This window comes from Mauremys reevesii, linkage group 4 (assembly GCF_016161935.1).
Source record: "Mauremys reevesii isolate NIE-2019 linkage group 4, ASM1616193v1, whole genome shotgun sequence".
NCBI lineage: Eukaryota > Metazoa > Chordata > Testudines > Geoemydidae > Mauremys > Mauremys reevesii.
This window is the reverse complement of record NC_052626.1, coordinates 105,211,501-105,227,511: the sequence shown is the minus strand read 5'-3', so window position 1 is coordinate 105,227,511 and position 16,011 is coordinate 105,211,501. Positions and strand designations below refer to the sequence as shown.

General features: G+C 48.6%; 1 protein-coding gene across 1 annotated transcript in view; it reads right to left on the bottom strand.

Moving 5' to 3' along the window:
• The window catches only part of TMEM86A (transmembrane protein 86A), a 92,309-nt gene extending 82,464 nt beyond the window's left edge, over window positions 1–9,845 (bottom strand). The window contains exon 1 of the mRNA XM_039533178.1: window positions 9,826–9,845. The gene's annotated coding sequence lies outside the window, so the exon portion shown is untranslated. The remainder of the gene's footprint in view (window positions 1–9,825) is intronic.
• Between the last annotated feature and the right edge of the window lie 6,166 nt (window positions 9,846–16,011).

Sequence of the window (16,011 nt, the reverse complement as noted above, 5' to 3'; positions counted from 1 at the left end):
ATGTTGGGATACAATGGCCTACACATAAGTGCTGGAACTAGCGGTGCTGGGGGTAGGGTTGCCAGGTGTCAGTTTTTCGACCGGAACGCCTGGTCAAAAAGGGATCCTGGAGGCTGCAGTCAGCACCGATGACCCGGCTCTGCAGCTCCCATTGGGTGGGAACCGCAGCCAATGGGAGCTGCAGGGGTGGCGCCTGTGGATGGGGCAGTACAGAGCCACCTGGCCACGCCTCCACCTAGGAGCCGGAGAGAAATGCCGGACGCTTCTGGGGAGCCGCCTGAGGTAAGTGCCACCCAGAGCCTGCACTCCAAACCCCCTCCCATGCCCCAACGCCCTGCCCCAGTCCTGAGCCTCCTCCCGCACTCAAACTCTCTCCCAGAGCCCGCTCCTGCACCCCAACCCCCTGCCCCAGCCATGAGCCCCCTCCCGCACCCACACTCCCGCCCAACCCCCCCCCCCCTCTGAATCCCTCAGCCACAGCCTGGATCCTCCTCCTGCACCCCAAGCCCCTCATCCCCAGCCCCACACCAAAGCCCACACCCCTAGCCGGAGCCCTCGCCACCCCGCACTTGAACCCTCCATTCCAGGCCAGAGCCCTCCCTGCAACCTGAACCCCTCATTTCTGGCCCCAGCCCAGAGCCCCGTACCCCTTCACACACCCTATCCCTCTGCTCCAGCCCAGTAAAAATGAGTGAGTGAGTGAGTGTATGTGGGGGAGAGCGAGTGACAGAGGGAGGGGGGATGGAGTGAGCAGGGGGCAGAGGCTTGGAGAAGTGGCAGGGGCAGGGCCTCGGGAAGGGGCGGGGTAGGGGGCCAGGGCAAGGGTGTTCAGTTTTCTGCAGCTGGAAAGTCGGCAACACTAGCTGAGGGTGCTGCCACAACCCCTGGCTTGAAGTGGTTTCCATCACATACAGGGTTTACAGTTTGGTTCAATGGCTCTCAACATCCCACTATTCAAATGGTTCCAGCATCCCAGGCCTACAGCCAGCACCACTTGTGCGTCACTCTCTGCTGGCTCCTCCCTGCATTGGACTTTGTTTAAATAGTGTATGCTGTATCCTGTTTAAATACTCACTTCTTACAAGTTTAGTACTGTCAGAGGATGAGTGTTTCACAGGAAAATTAATGTACAAAGCCCAATTATCTCTCACTGAGCACCACTGCATCATTACAGCCTTAGACACTGAATTAACTGATGCTGTCATTTGTGTTGCCCTGAAGGCTGCATTTCAAAAGTTGAAACATATGGATTGCAAAAGCTGACAAGGGCCCAGTCCGCTTCAGCTGTACATTAACACTGCAGTGAGCCTGCTTGAAAAGCTCACTCACAAGGGTGGGAATACCTCCAACTGTCAGATCAACTTCCTATTACATGACACTCCACAAAAAAGCTCTTCAAAATAATATTTAAACTCACAAAAGCAAGGAAATCTGAATTAAAGCTCAAATTCCAGTCTGACGCCCCTGTAATGGCTATCATGTTGACTATAGCAGCTATAGTACTGAGCTAGATCTTCATCTGTTGTAAATTGGCATAGATCCACTGAAGTCAATGGAGCTATGCTAATTTATGGCAGCTGAGGATCTGGCTGAAGACATCTTAGTATTTCACTGTACTCTATGACCTCCTTTGTGCTATTAATTTTATGTGAATGGAATTAGCATTATCAAAGCAAAACTGAGAGTGGACAGTTTCTCCTATAAACAACTTATATTGGGGATAAAATGGTAGAATATTACAGCATAAGGCCATCACTGATAACAAGACAGTTTTGCTGAAGCAAATTCAGAAAAGACTGTATTGTTTACTAATATGCTGAAGGTCTTCTGTTTTTCAAATCAACACCAAATGTGCAATATGAAGAGATAATATGAAGAGATGTAAATTACAAGTTTCCTAAGAAACTGAGGATAAATCCAAATAGAGGTGAATCTACTGTTGAAGAAAGTTTAGCTGACGATAGTGAAATCTTGACCATACAAAGCTGAACTACCTAATAAATGTATCTGAATGAATATGCCCCCTAAGTCCCTCGCTTAACTGAAACCACATTTATCCAAATGAATGCCTATTCTGCATTTCAGACCCAACCTCACAAGGTGCTGACCACCCTCAACTTCCATTGACTTAAAGGCTCAGCATTTTGCAAGATCAGGACCTTCTTGCGCATAATCAAGATTTCATTCTACTGGCTTTAAATATGACACCCTCTAGTTTTTATTATGTTGACTGCACTGAAAACAATTTATCACTGTAAAGGCTCATGCGGTGAAAACTCCATTTGAGATTACACTCCTGTAATACACTCAACATGGGGCTACTTTCGGAAGATGAAGCTAGTGTAGAATGTAGCAGCCCATTTATTAGGCAGCTCTTCACAGAGAGAGCATATTACACAGGTGCGCCACAATCTGCTCTGGCTTTCAATTAGTTTCCTGGTGGAGTTTAAAGCAGTGGTTTAATCTTATAATGCCCTACACCTACATGGGTTAGGACTTGGTTACCTGTGAGAGCCTCTCTATTTCAGTGTGATATGGCCACAGCTGCAACCAAAGGAGGCTCTTGAACTAACTGCTTTCTATGTAAATGAAAGAGGATGGTGTCAAGGCAATTATTGTCAGGGGTCCTCGACTCTGGAACTGACTCCGTGCCCTGCTCCAACAGAACTCAGGCATGCTGCAGGGTGTACCTATTGTCTGGGTGGGGTGGGTTGAGAATAAAGGTGGTCATACGATAGTGGGGGGAGTTTGCTTAATTGGATTGTTTCCTGTTCTGGCACTTTTGGGGGGAACAATAATGGTGTTCCGGTACTTACACCACTATCACTTACCGGACATACCAGAAGCGCATTCCAGCACTTCTTTTATTAGGACTGGAGCAGTGCTTGACAGTAATCTAAATAATAATAATAGGCATCTTATTCTATTTTGTTTTCATTTATCTAAAAGATTTGTAAAAGTAGCTGGGAGCCTGATCTCCAGAAGAGCTGAGCACAAAGCAATGGGAGTAGTTCTGAAAACCAGGCTGCTAGCATCGTTTGGGAACAAAATCCAAACACTTAGCTAAATGTGTTTGGAAAGAATATACTTTGGCTCAGGAGTGATATGAAAAACGCACCATCCATCTGATTTGCTTCAGATGCCACCAAAACCATCTGCAATTGCATGCAGGAAACTCACAGTTGGATAAGAAACGTATGATCGTGAAAAGATTTTAATTCCACATTAAATAATACAATCCTTTTTATGCTCTTTTTACTATTCACCTTCATCTCAACGCCTGCATGTGAAAAAGTCTTGTGCGCTGAGGCCCTCTGGGGTTTAAAGCTCAGTAACGCAATGCTGAGACTTTTAGGGGAGAAAAAACATCATGTACAAACTTGTCTGACAAGCAGCCAATAAGAACAACAGGCTGGCACCAAATAAGGTTCACAGATGCTTCTTTTAGCATGCGGTTGTGCAATATCGCTTGGCATACTATTTTCTACTGCTGCTGCTGTAACAAGGACACTGGCGCCATCTGCTTTTGCACTAGTACTCTGGCAGGATTAAACTATAATGAGGTGAAACCAAGACTGGAAAGCTTGGCACTGTAAGTGCCTGATCCAAAGCCCACTGGAGTTAGTTCAGCGGTTCTCAAACTGTGGGTTGGGACCCCAAAGTGGGTCATGACCCCATTTTAATGGGGTTGCCAGGGCTGATATTAGACTTGCTGGGGTCCAGTCCAGGGCTGAAGCCCAAGCCCCACCGCCCGAGGCCAAAGCCAAAGCCTGAGGGCTTCAGCCCTGGGTGGTGGGGCTCAGATTACAGGCCCCCTGCCTGCAGCTGAAGCCCTTGGGCTTCTGCTTTGGCCCCCTGCCATGGGCGGTAGGGCTCAGGCTTTGGCTTTGTGCCCCCATGCTGGGTGGTGGGACTTGGGCAGGTTCAGGTTTCAGTCCCCTCTCCTGGGGTCATGTAGTAATTTTTCTTGTCAGAAGAGGGTTGCAATGCAATGAAGTTTGAGAACCCCTGAGCCAGCTGAAAGGATTGGATTTAGGATCAAGTCCTTAGTTTCTCTCTTCTTACTTTGCCTAGGTTTTAATGTTTACTCTCACTTAGGGTATGTCTACACTATAAAATTAGGTCAAATTTATAGAAGTCAGTTTTTTAGAAATTGTTTTTATACAGTCGATTGTGTGTGTCACACACAAAATGCTCTAAGTGCATTAAGTCAGCGGACTGCGTCCACGGTACTGAGGCTAGTGTCGACTTCCAGAGCGTTGCACTGTGGGTAGCTGTGGGTAGCTATCCCACAGTTCCCGCAGTCTCCGCTGCCCATTGGAATTCTGGGTTGAGATCCCAATGCTAGATGGGGCAAAAACATTGTTGCAGGTGGTTCTGGGTACGTGTCCTCAGGCCCCCCTCTCCCTCCCTTCTAAGTTTAGAAATGTGAGCAACAAGGGTGATGTCGTGGTGGGAGTCTGCTATAGACCACCAGACCAGGGGGATGAGGTGGACGAGGCAACTAGCAGAAGTTACTAGATCGCAGGCCCTGGTTCTCATGGGAGACTTTAATCACCCGGATATCTGCTGGGAGAGCAATACAGGGGTGCACAGACAATCCAGGAAGTTTTTGGAAAGTGTAGGGGACAATTTCCTGGTCCAAGTGCTTCAGGAACCAACTAGGGGCAGAGCTCTTCTTGACCTGCTGCTCACAAACAGAGAAGAGTTAGTAGGGGAAGCGAAAGTGGATGGGAACCTGGGAGGCAGTGACCATGAGATGGTCGAGTTCAGGATTCTGACACAACGAAGAAAGGAGAGCAGCAGAATACAGACCCTGGACTTCAGAAAAGCAGACTTTGACTCCCTCAGGGAGCTGATGGGCAGGATCCCCTGGGAAAATAACACGAGGGGGAAAGGAGTCCAGGAGAGCTGGCTGTATTTTAAAGAATCCTTATTGAGGTTGCAGGAAAAAAACATCCCGATGTGTAGGAAGAATAGTAAATACGGCAGGCAACCAGCTTGGCTTAACCGTGTAATCCTTGCTGATCTTAAATACAAAAAAGAAGCTTACAAGAAGTGGAAGCTTGGACAAATGACCAGGGAGGAGTATAAAAATATTGCTCAGGCATGCAGGACTGAAATCAGGAAAGCCAAATCACACTTGGAGTTGCAGCTAGCAAGAGATGTTAAGAGTAACAAGAAGGGTTTCTTCAGGTATGTTAGCAACAAGAAGAAAGTCAAGGAAAGTGTGGGCCCCTTACTGAATGAGGGAGGCAACTAGTGACAGAGGATATGGAAAAAGCTAATGTACTCAATGCCTTTTTTGCCTCTGTCTTCACAAACAAGGTCAGCTCCCAGACTGCTGCACTGGGCAGCACAGTATGGGGAGAAGGTGACCAGCTCTCTGTGGAGAAAGAAGTGGTTCAGGACTATTTAGAAAAACTGGACGAGCACAAGTCCATGGGGCCGGATGCGCTGCATCCGAGGGTGCTAAAGGAGTTGGCAGATGTGATTGCAGAGCCATTGGCCATTATCTTTGAAAACTCATGGCGAACGGGGGAGGTCCCAGATGACTGGAAAAAGGCTACTGTAGTGCCCATCTTTAAAAAAGGGAAGAAGGAGGATCCGGGGAACTACAGTCCAGTCAGCCTCACCTCAGTCCCTGGAAAAATCATGGAGCAGGTCCTCAAGGAATCAATTCTGAAGCACTTAGAGGAGAGGAAAGTGATCAGGAACAGTCAGCATGGATTCACCAAGGGCAAGTGATGCCTGACTAACCTAATTGCCTTCTATGAGGAGATAACTGGCTCTGTGGATGAGGGGAAAGCAGTAGATGTGTTATTCCTTGACTTTAGCAAAGCTTTTGACATGGTCTCCCACAGTATTCTTTCCAGCAAGTTAAAGAAGTATGGGCTGGATGATTGGACTATAAGGTGGATAGAAAGCTGGCTAGATCATCGGGTTCAACGAGTAGTGATCAACGGCTCCATGTCTAGTTGGCAGCCGGTTTCAAGTGGAGTGCCCCAAGGGTCGGTCCTGGGGCCGGTTTTGTTCAATATCTTCATTAATGATCTGGAGGATGGTGTGGACTGCACTCTCAGCAAGTTTGCAGATGACACTAAACTTGGAGGAGTGGTAGATACGCTGGAGGGTAGGGATAGGATACAGAGGGACCTAGATAAATTAGAGGAATGGGCCAAAAGAAACCTGATGAGGTTCAACAAGGACAAGTGCAGAGTCCTGCACTTAGGATGGAAGAATCCCATTCACTGTTACAGACTAGGGACCGAATGGCTAGGAAGCAGTTCTGCAGAAAAGGACCTAGAGGTTACAGTGGACGAGAAGCTGGATATGAGTCAACAGTGTGCCCTTGTTGCCAAGAAGGCTAATGGCATTTTGGGCTGTATAAATAGGGGCATTGCCAGCAGATTGAGGGATGTGATCATTCCCCTCTATTTGACATTGTTGAGGCCTTATCTGGAGTACTGTGTCCAGTTTTGGGCCCCACACTACAAGAAGGATGTGGAAAAATTGGAAAGAGTCCAGCGGAGGGCAACAAAAATTATTAGGGGACTGGAGCACACGACTTATGAGGAGAGGCTGAGGAAACTGGGATTGTTTAGTCTGCAGAAGAGAAGGATGAGGGGGGATTTGATAGCTGCTTTCAACTACCTGAAAGGGGGTTCCAAAGAGGATGGATCTAGACTGTTCTCAGTGGTACCCGATGACAGAACAAGGAGTAATGGTCTCAAGTTGCAGTGTGGGAGGTTTAGGTTGGATATTAGGAAAAACTTTTTCACTCAGAGAGTGGTGAAGCACTGGAATGGGTTACCGAGGGAGGTGGTGGAATCTCCTTCCTTAGAGGTTTTTAAGGTCAGGCTTGACAAAGCCCTGGCTGGGATGATTTAGTTGGGAATTGGTCCTGCTTTGAGCAGGGGGTTGGACTAAGATGACCTCCTGAGGTCCCTTCCAACCCTGATATTCTATGATTCTATGATTCTCCCTCCCTCCGTGAAAGCAACGGCAGACAATGGTTTTGCGCCTTTTTTCCTGGTTTACCTGAGCAGACGCCATACCACGGCAAGCATGGAGCCCGCTCAGCTCACCGTCACCGTACGTCTCCTGGGTGCTGGCAGACGTGGAACTGCATTGCTACACAGCAGCAGCTCATTGCCTTTTGGCAGCAGACGGTGCATTACGACTGGTAGCCATTGTCTTCGCATTCCTGGGTGCTCTTTTAATGGACCTTGGTGAGGTCAGTCAGGGGTGCCTGGGCAGACATGGGAGTGACTCAGCCAGGTCATTCCCATTTTCTGCCAAGCACCCAGGAGATGACGATGGCTAGCAGTCAGGAGATGATGATGGCTAGCAATCGTAATGCAGCATCTTCTGCTGAGCACCCAGGAGATGACGATGGCTAGCAGTCGTACTGCGCCGTCTGCTGCCGGCCTAAAATGTAAAAGATAGATGGAGTGGATCAAAACAAGAAATTGACCCGATTTGTTTTGTGAAATCAACAGCCTGCTAAACCCAGGGTTTTGAGTTCAATCCTTGAGGGGGCCATTCTGTGTGACAGTTGTTTGTGTTTCTCCTTGATGCAAAGCAACCCCTTTTGTTGATTTTAATTCCCTGTAAGCCATGTTGTCAGTCACCCCTCCCTCTGTCACAGCAACGGCAGACAATTGTTTTGCGCTTTTTTTCAGCGCAGAACTAGAAGCTGCAAAAGCAAAAGCAGGCGAGGAGGCAACGGCAGTGCGGTGACGAGAGTGATGAGGACATAGACTTCACACAAAGTACGGGCCAGGCAGTGTGCCCCGGCAATGTGCACATCATGCTGATGAGCTCTGCATGGCCACCTGCGCTGATCAGCTCGCCACGCTGGCCAAACAGGAAATGAAATTCAAAAGTTTGCGGGCCTTTTCCTGTCTACCTGGCCAGTGCACCTGAGTTGAGAGCCGTCCAGAGCGCTCACAATGGAGCACTCTGGGATAGCTCCTGGAGGCCAATACCGTTGAATTGCGTCCACACTACCCCAAATTCAACCCGGCAAGGCTGATTTCAGCGCTAATCTCCTCGTCGGAGGTGGAGTAAAGAAATCGATTTAAAGAGCCCTTTAAGTCAAAAAAAAGGGCTTCGTCATGTGGATGGGTCCAGGCTTAAATCGAGGTAACGCTGCTAAATTCAACCTAAAATCATAGTGTAGACCAGGCCTTATTTTGCCTTTTTATTTATTTACTACAACCAGGGAAGAAGCAAGACAGAGCTGTAACATTTTGCATGACATACAGACAAGCAACCAGAATCAAACAGTGACACAGCTTTTAACCTTATGATGCTTCTCCCACTGACCCCATCCCCATTTTTGGGCACTTTTCCCTTTATTCAATATCTTAACCTTGGGGGTTCCCCTCCCCTTTATTTTGTGGCATTTACACAATAGATGCTATTAAGAATAGGTACATATTTCAAGCATACATACTTTTGTAATGATTTAGTGACATTTCAGCTTCCATTTTAATCTGTGAACTGTTTGTCCTCTCACTGTTTCACTAGTTTGTGATTTTTGATACCATAATTTGCATTTCTTGGCACACCTTTGAGCTAACCTGCCACGACACTCCATCTCCTGCCAATTGCCACCCTAATTACTCTTTTTCTGTTTATATTTTAATATGTCATTTTAAATACAGATTGTAGTTGCGTTTTATTGCCCATGAAATCAAGGGCTAGAGCCAAGCATAACAGACAGGCACTGCTCATTTACTTGAATCTTGATTTGCAACACACATGTTATTCAAATCTCGGGCTTCTCGTGAGCATAGATCACCAGCTGTGCTAATATCTAAGGTGATTTATGATCCTGAGAACTTACCATTGGACATTAGGATGATTTTGCTGGAATAAACATTCCATTTATTACACCAAGTATGCTGTATGAAATGGGGACGGAATAACTGATACAAAATACTGTCTGAAAAAAAGCAAAATATTGAAGTTCCACACAGACATATAGCTCTTTGAAATCTGATAACTGTAGCTGACCTGTAAATTAAGTCATCAGTCCTGTAAACACTTATACACGTGTTTAACTTGACGTTAATGACACCAGTCACCAGGGGCGGCTCCAGGCACCAGCACGCCAAGCGCGTGCCTGGGACAGCAAGCCACGGGGGGTGCTCTGCCGGTCGCCGCAAGGGCAGCAGGCAGGCTGCCTTCAGCGGCATGCCTGTGGAGGGTCCGCTGGTCCCGCAGCTTCAGCAGAGCTCCCGCAGGCAAGCCGCCGAAGGCAGCCTGCCTGCTGTGCTTGGGGCGGCAAAATACCTAGAGCCGCCCCTGCCAGTCACATAGCACATAAAAAGTGTGATTGGGGCCTGTCACTGTAATAAATATAGCTGGTTCAAACTTTCATTGAAAACATTTTTTGGGCAAAACATTTGGTGAAAAATAAGTCCATTTTTTTTTCAACCAGTTGTAGTTGTAAGTAGCTTCTCACTATAAAGCTGTTTTTTGAAATTTCCTTTAACTTTGCCAAAATTAGAACTGGTTGACAAATCGTGGTAAGATTTCATGGGGACATTTTTTTTGCTCAAAACTTGTACTGAGATGCATAATTTTTAAAACAATTAACTAGCTTTATAAACTAGTAGAAAAAATGTGAAATTTTCTTTGAAAAATGTCCAGTGGCTATAGCCAAAATGAACCAATCTAACTGAAATTTCTCCTCTTCAGTACGTTTTTTTTTTTTTTTGTAATTATATTGTGGAAAGTTTGAGGGTAATTAGGCAATGGATCAGTCAGATCAGAAAGTTTGGAAAACACAAAATCAGAAGAAAAATCTCCTACCTTTTTTATGCCAGGTCATAACAGGAAAGCAGGCTTAGAAACTCTGGAGTTGGTATACTGTGTTGTCTTCCATGAACTGAATCACTATTTTGGGAAAGTATCAGAGGGGTAGCCGTGTTAGTCTGGATCTGTAAAAGCAGCAAAGAGTCTTGTGGCACCTTATAGACTAACAGACGTTTGGGAGCATGAGCATGTCATGCATCCGACGAAGTGGGTATTCACCCACGAAAGCTCATGCTCCCAAATGTCCGTTAGTCTATAAGGTGCCACAAGACTCTTTGCTATTTTGGGAAAGTCTGATGAGTTTATTTTGGAATTATTCCTTACATTGTGGTCAAACATATGAGAAGTTCATGGGACTAGACAAAATGTAGGAAGTGACTTCCTTAAATGATGTACTGGAGCTGACTGAAGATAAAGGGTTGTAGTTATCCTCAGCAGCAAGTTTCCAGTCCCTTATGTCACACTACTGCCAGAGAAGAGACTGGGTGATGCCAGACTACAAGATGATGTGTAAATGTGCTCAAATTTCTGAAATCACTCTTATTTTATGGAAATGATATCCATCCCTCAGGCACTGCCTGGGAATGTTTACATGTCCCAAAGTCACTCATCAGTGGCCTATGAAATGTCTATACCAAGCAACCTGATGACACACAGACACAACACCATTTTAACCACCACTAGTGTAGAGACAATGTTGGTGGGGATGTCACTCTATTATGATGCACAAGAAAAAGTGGCAACTGGGTACTGAGTGTCAAAAAAATGCAGGTCTCTAAGGAATCATAGTACTTGTATCCAAGACTGGCCTTTGTTATCCTGTTAGATCTAGGAAAAGATCAGTTTCCTGCTAGGGTGACCAGATGTCCCGACTTTATTGGGACAGTCCCAATATTTGGGGCTTTGTCTTATATAGGCACCTATAGCCCCCACCCCCTGTCCCAATTTTTCACACTTGCTATCTGGTTACCCTAGTTCCTGCACTGATTCCCAGGATTACAGTTGGCAGAATTAAGAGAGTGTATGGGACCAAATGTAATTATCAAATGCAAAAAAGATTAAACTAAGCAAACACAGAAGCCCCAGACTAATAGCCTCAACCTCTCCCCTCTGTCACTTGCTCTCTCCTCCCTCACTCACTTTCACCAGGCTGGGACAGGGGGTTGGGGTGCAGGCTCTGGGCTGGGGCCGAGGAGTTTGGAGTGTGGGAGGGGCTCCGGCCTGAGCTTGGGGCAGGGGGTTGGGGTGCAGGAGGGGTTTCAGGGTGTGGGCTTTGGGAGGGAGTTTGGGTGCAGGACGGGGCTTAGGGCTGGGGCAGGAGGTTGAGGTGCAGGAGGGTGTGCAGGGTGCTCGGTCCGGGAGAGGGCTTGGACAGCGGGTTGGGGTGCAGGGTGCAGGCTCTGTGAGGGGGTGGGGCAGGGGGTTAGGGTGCAGGAGGGGGCTTAGGGCTGGGGCAGGAGGTTGGGGTGCAGGAGGGTGTACAGGGTGCTCGGTCCGGGAGAGGACTTGGACAGCGGGTTGGGGTGCAGGGTGCAGGCTCTGGGAGGGGGTTGGGGCATGGGGGGCCTCAGGGCTGGGGCCAGGGGTTGGCGTGCAGGAGGGGATGGGGGGGGGCTCAGGGCTGGGGCCAGGGGTTGGGGTGCATGTCCAGGAGCGGCACGGGGACAGGGGAGGCAGGGAGTCTGCCTTAGTCCCGCAGTGCCACCAGTCTGTTAGCAGCCGATCTCCTGGTTTGGCTGCAGGAGGATTGGCAACCCTAGACTGAGACTCAGATCGACTGTCAGATGCTCCACTATCGACCAGTCGATCGTGATCTACCAGTTGGTGACCACTGCACAGGAATCTGAGTCATAACCAAACCCATTATACCTATCTAGAAAGGGAGGGCAGGGGCATGATAAATGAGGAGATGAGCCAGGAAGTTCTAGTGAAAGAGACACTGGATGAATTCTATAGGAAGAGGACCAGGAGAAAACAGCATAATAAATTCTGAGGGAAGACAGAATGTTGAAGATAAGTGATCCCACTGTATCAAAGCCACTGGTGAAGTCAAGGAAGGAGCACAAGCCCTGAGGAGGTTGTTGTGGACTTTAGTGGAATGAAGGGGCTAGAACCCAGTGTGAAGGGGATCTAGGAATAAGTCAAAGGAAAGGATGTTGATGCAGCACTTCTAGCCAGACTTCCACTGAGATTAGAAGTAAAAGGGAGAAGAGAGATGGATGAGGTGAGGGGGTGTTTTTTAGGATGTAGGAATAAATGCCTATTTATACATACAGGGAAAGCAGAAAGAGGACAGAGAGAGTTTCAAGGTGAGGGAATTGTGAGGAGAAAGTGGAGGAACTGGAAATGGAGAATAAATGACTAACCTCCGATCATCTATTCTTCACTTCCAATTCCTCCACTTTCCCCTTTGACCCACTCTCCTTCTGTTGTTCACCTTCCTTGCTCCTGCCCTCACAATTCCCTTGCCTTGAAACTCTCTCTGTCCTCTTACTGCTTTTCCTATGTGTACAAACAGGAATTTATTCCCCCATCCTAAAAAACACCCCTTCACCCTGGTGACTGAAAAGAAGGGATGTGGAAAAGGAAGGGATGAGGAGAGGAAGAATGTCCAATCTTCCTGCAGTCAACAAGAATCTGGATGGAGAGGGTGAGTGGTGGTGGAGAGTTTAAGGAGGGAGTGAAAACTGGCAGACAAGTGTTGGGGTTTTGAGGTAGGAGAAATAGGACTGTTGGGTGAGAAAGATGACAGAACTGGAGGAGAAGAGGGCAATCTTATACACTAAAAATCTCCTAGGTCTCCATTTTGTTTTGAGAGGCAATCAGGCCAGAGGAATTGGATCTGAGGTGTAAGCCAGGGCTGGGATCTGGTAGGAAAGAATGAGTTGAGAGTGGAGGAGATGGTAGAGTTAAGGGTATTGATGAGACTCAATATTACCTCTAATTTGTTCTTCTCAGTGGTTTGTGTTGTCTTTTGGGGTTTTGTCAATGATCTGAGGAACATTTGAGTTTGGGTTGAGATGTTTTCTCTGTTGTTCTGTAGCTGAGCATTGCTCAGACCTGCTGCTATGTGGAAATGGAATGTGTTATCAGGTTTTCCATTTTTGGTACACAGAGTGCCTGCTGCTTTAGTTGACACAGCACCAGAAACCGAGTGCCCTTTTTCATATCTTGATAGCCAAAGATAAATTGCCTTACAGTCTTTATGAGAGTTCCTAATTTTTGCAGAACTGCAAATATGGGATTTTTGTTGGGATTTTGTCCCATTCATGAAGTTTGCAGTTAGAGTTTGGCTACAGATTTTGCTCCTATATAGAATTCTGAGTAATGTTAGGCTACCAAGTATTTTAGGAGTCCAATTTATGTATGTACAGGGGAGGAAGGAGAGGGCACACACAGCCCACCACGCTCTTTCCTGAAGTGTATGTTTGCCCTTTTGAAGTTTTGTGATGCAGTATTGCCCACTCCAAGTATTCAAAAAGCATGAATCTGCACCCCAAAAAATCATGAGATCATCTTAAAATTATGAGATTTTTAAAAAATAACAAAAATTGGGTTCTTTTCATTAACCATCTGGCTTTTTACTCTTTTGTGGTCACGTTTTCTCTGCAACCAGAGGAGCTAAAAATTACTTTTTAAAAAATGAAAACTGAGAATCCGTTACAATCATGATTCCAGGAACTGATGCTTCAAGAAAAACAAGTATCACAGAAGTCGCCATGAAACTGCAAGTTAGCAAGACTGGTGATGCCAGGTTGAGAAGGGAGTAGTTTACAACATGTTCTAGAACTTGTACGTGGAATTTAAAATTTTAATTAGTGTAGGAATATTTGGGGCTTGTTGTGCAGCTCTGAATCCCACCACTATTCCAGACTGCATCAGAGAGGGTATAGAGGCCTGATTCTCTCCTCCCTGCATTTTTTGGGGGGAAGGGTGGGGAGCAGGTACCACTGATTCCCCAATTCCCTGCATCCTGGGCAAGGGAGTGTAGCTCTGATTCCCCTCCCTTGCATCCTAAGAGCAGGGGTTGGGGAGGTGAATGGATTGTTTAGCTCAGGCCTGCACAACATACGGCCCGCGGGACGCATGCGGCCCGTGGAGCCTCACTGTGTGGCCCGCCGGAGGATTCTAAATCCCCCCCACACGGCGCTCTGCGGGCAGCCCAGAGCCCTTTGAATCCCAGCAGTGGCCAGGAATCAAAGGGCTCTGGGCTGTCTGTAGGAGCTGGGAGCCCAGAGCCCTTTAAATCTCAGCCGGGGCCGGGATTCAAAGGGCTCTGCGCTGCCCGCTGCTGCGGGGAGCCCAGAGCTCTTTAAATCCCAGCCGCGGCCGGGAATCAGAGGACTCTGGGCTGCCCGATGCGGCGGGGAGCCCAGAGCCCTTTAAATCCCAGCCGCGGCCGGGAATCAAAGGGCTCTGGGCTGCCGGCAGCCACGGGGAGCCCAGAGCCCTTTAAATCCCAGCCGCGGCCGGGAATCAAAGGGCTCTGGGCTGCCGGCAGCCACGGGGAGCCCAGAGCCCTTTAAATCTCAGCCGCGGCCAGGAGTCAGAGGGCTCTGGGCTGCCCGCAGAGATTCCCAGCCGCAGCTGGGATTTAAAGGGCTCAGGGCTCCCCGGGGCTGCAGGCAGCCCAGAGCCGTTTGAATCCCGGCACCGCGGCCACTGTTTGCCCCCTCCTCGGACCCGTGCCCCAACTGCCCCCAGGATCCCCACCCCTATCTAAATGCCGCTGCTCCTTGTCCCCTGATTGCCGCCTCCCAAGACCCCTGCCCCAACTGCCCCTTGGGACCCCAGCCCCTATCTAAGCCTCCCTTCTCTTTGTTCCCAACTGCCCCCTCCTGAGACCCCCCAACGTTCCCCCAGGACCCCACCCCCGACCTGTCCCCTGATAAACCCCTGGGACTCCCATGCCTATCCTACTGCTGCCTGTCCCCTGACTACCCCCCTGAACCTCTGCCCCATCCAACCACCCCTGCTCCCTCTCCCTTGACTGCCCCCTGGGACTCCCTACCCCTTCTCCCACCCCCCCCCCCCGAACCGTGCCCCTCAGACCAGCGTGGCTGGCTCCATGCAGCTCCAGACACATTGCTGCCATGCTCCCCCGTGGAGCCCACAGCGCCCCCCCCCCAGCACCTGCCTTCCAGATTTGAACACCTCAAAATTCAGGAGTGTTCAAGCTCAGTTTGGGCAGCTGTTACTTCATTTCTCTCAAATCAAATATACTGATCCACTGTAACTTGCTGTAGAAAAAGCAGGATAAAATTGAGCAAGAAATGCTTATTAGCACTGGAATTGCTATTTTCAACAGCCATTGCCTTTTCGTTTGTTTAAAAGGAAGACAGTGATATTGCATTGGCAAATTCCCCATAGAAAGAAAGAGTGGAACAAAAGAATAATAAAGGCACCTCAACTTTTCCTCATTTATGGAGGACAGTCTTATAATATGCATCCAGATATCCTCCAATCACACAAGCTGAAAATTGTTCCACTTTACAGCAGCTCTGTAACCATATGGGAACCAATCCTGTCTGTGTTTTGTGCACATCCAAAATTCCTGCTGAATGACCTGCCCTGGGATCGTTACCAGTGACCCAGGGCTGGGGAGGCAGGAGGTGGGGGGGGCACTGCTGGGGGGGAGCCCAGGGCTGGGGCAGCAGCAGGGTGGGGGGAGGGCACTGATGGGGAGGAAAGGGGGAAGCCCAGCACTGGGGCGGCAGGGGGTGTGGGTCAGTGAGGGGGAGAGCCCAGGATTGGGGGTACAGGGGGGAGCCCAGGGCTGGGACGGGGGGCAGCCAAATTTTTTTTTGCTTGGGGCAGCAAAAAACCTAGAGCCGGCCCTGCTGGGTTCCCCCAGCCGCCGGAGCCCTTAGCCCTTTAATTTGACCCTGAGGGCTCCCAGCCACCTCTTCAGCTGGGAGCCCCCAGTTGATTTAAAATAAAGTATCACCTCCCCACCCCCAACCTTCCTTTTTGGCCCACAGCTGTTTTGGTGGGGCAGCACTGGGGAAGGAGGGTTTGTTTCTGCAGAGCTGGACGGCCCTGGGGTGGGGTGTTTCTGCGGGGCCGGGAGGTTTCGGCCCTCCGCTGTTTTCCCTCGCTGCTTTACAAGTTGTGCAGGCCTGGTTTAGCTGAGTCTCACCTCCTTGTACCCTGGTGGTAACCCTGATTCCCCCACCCTCCCCG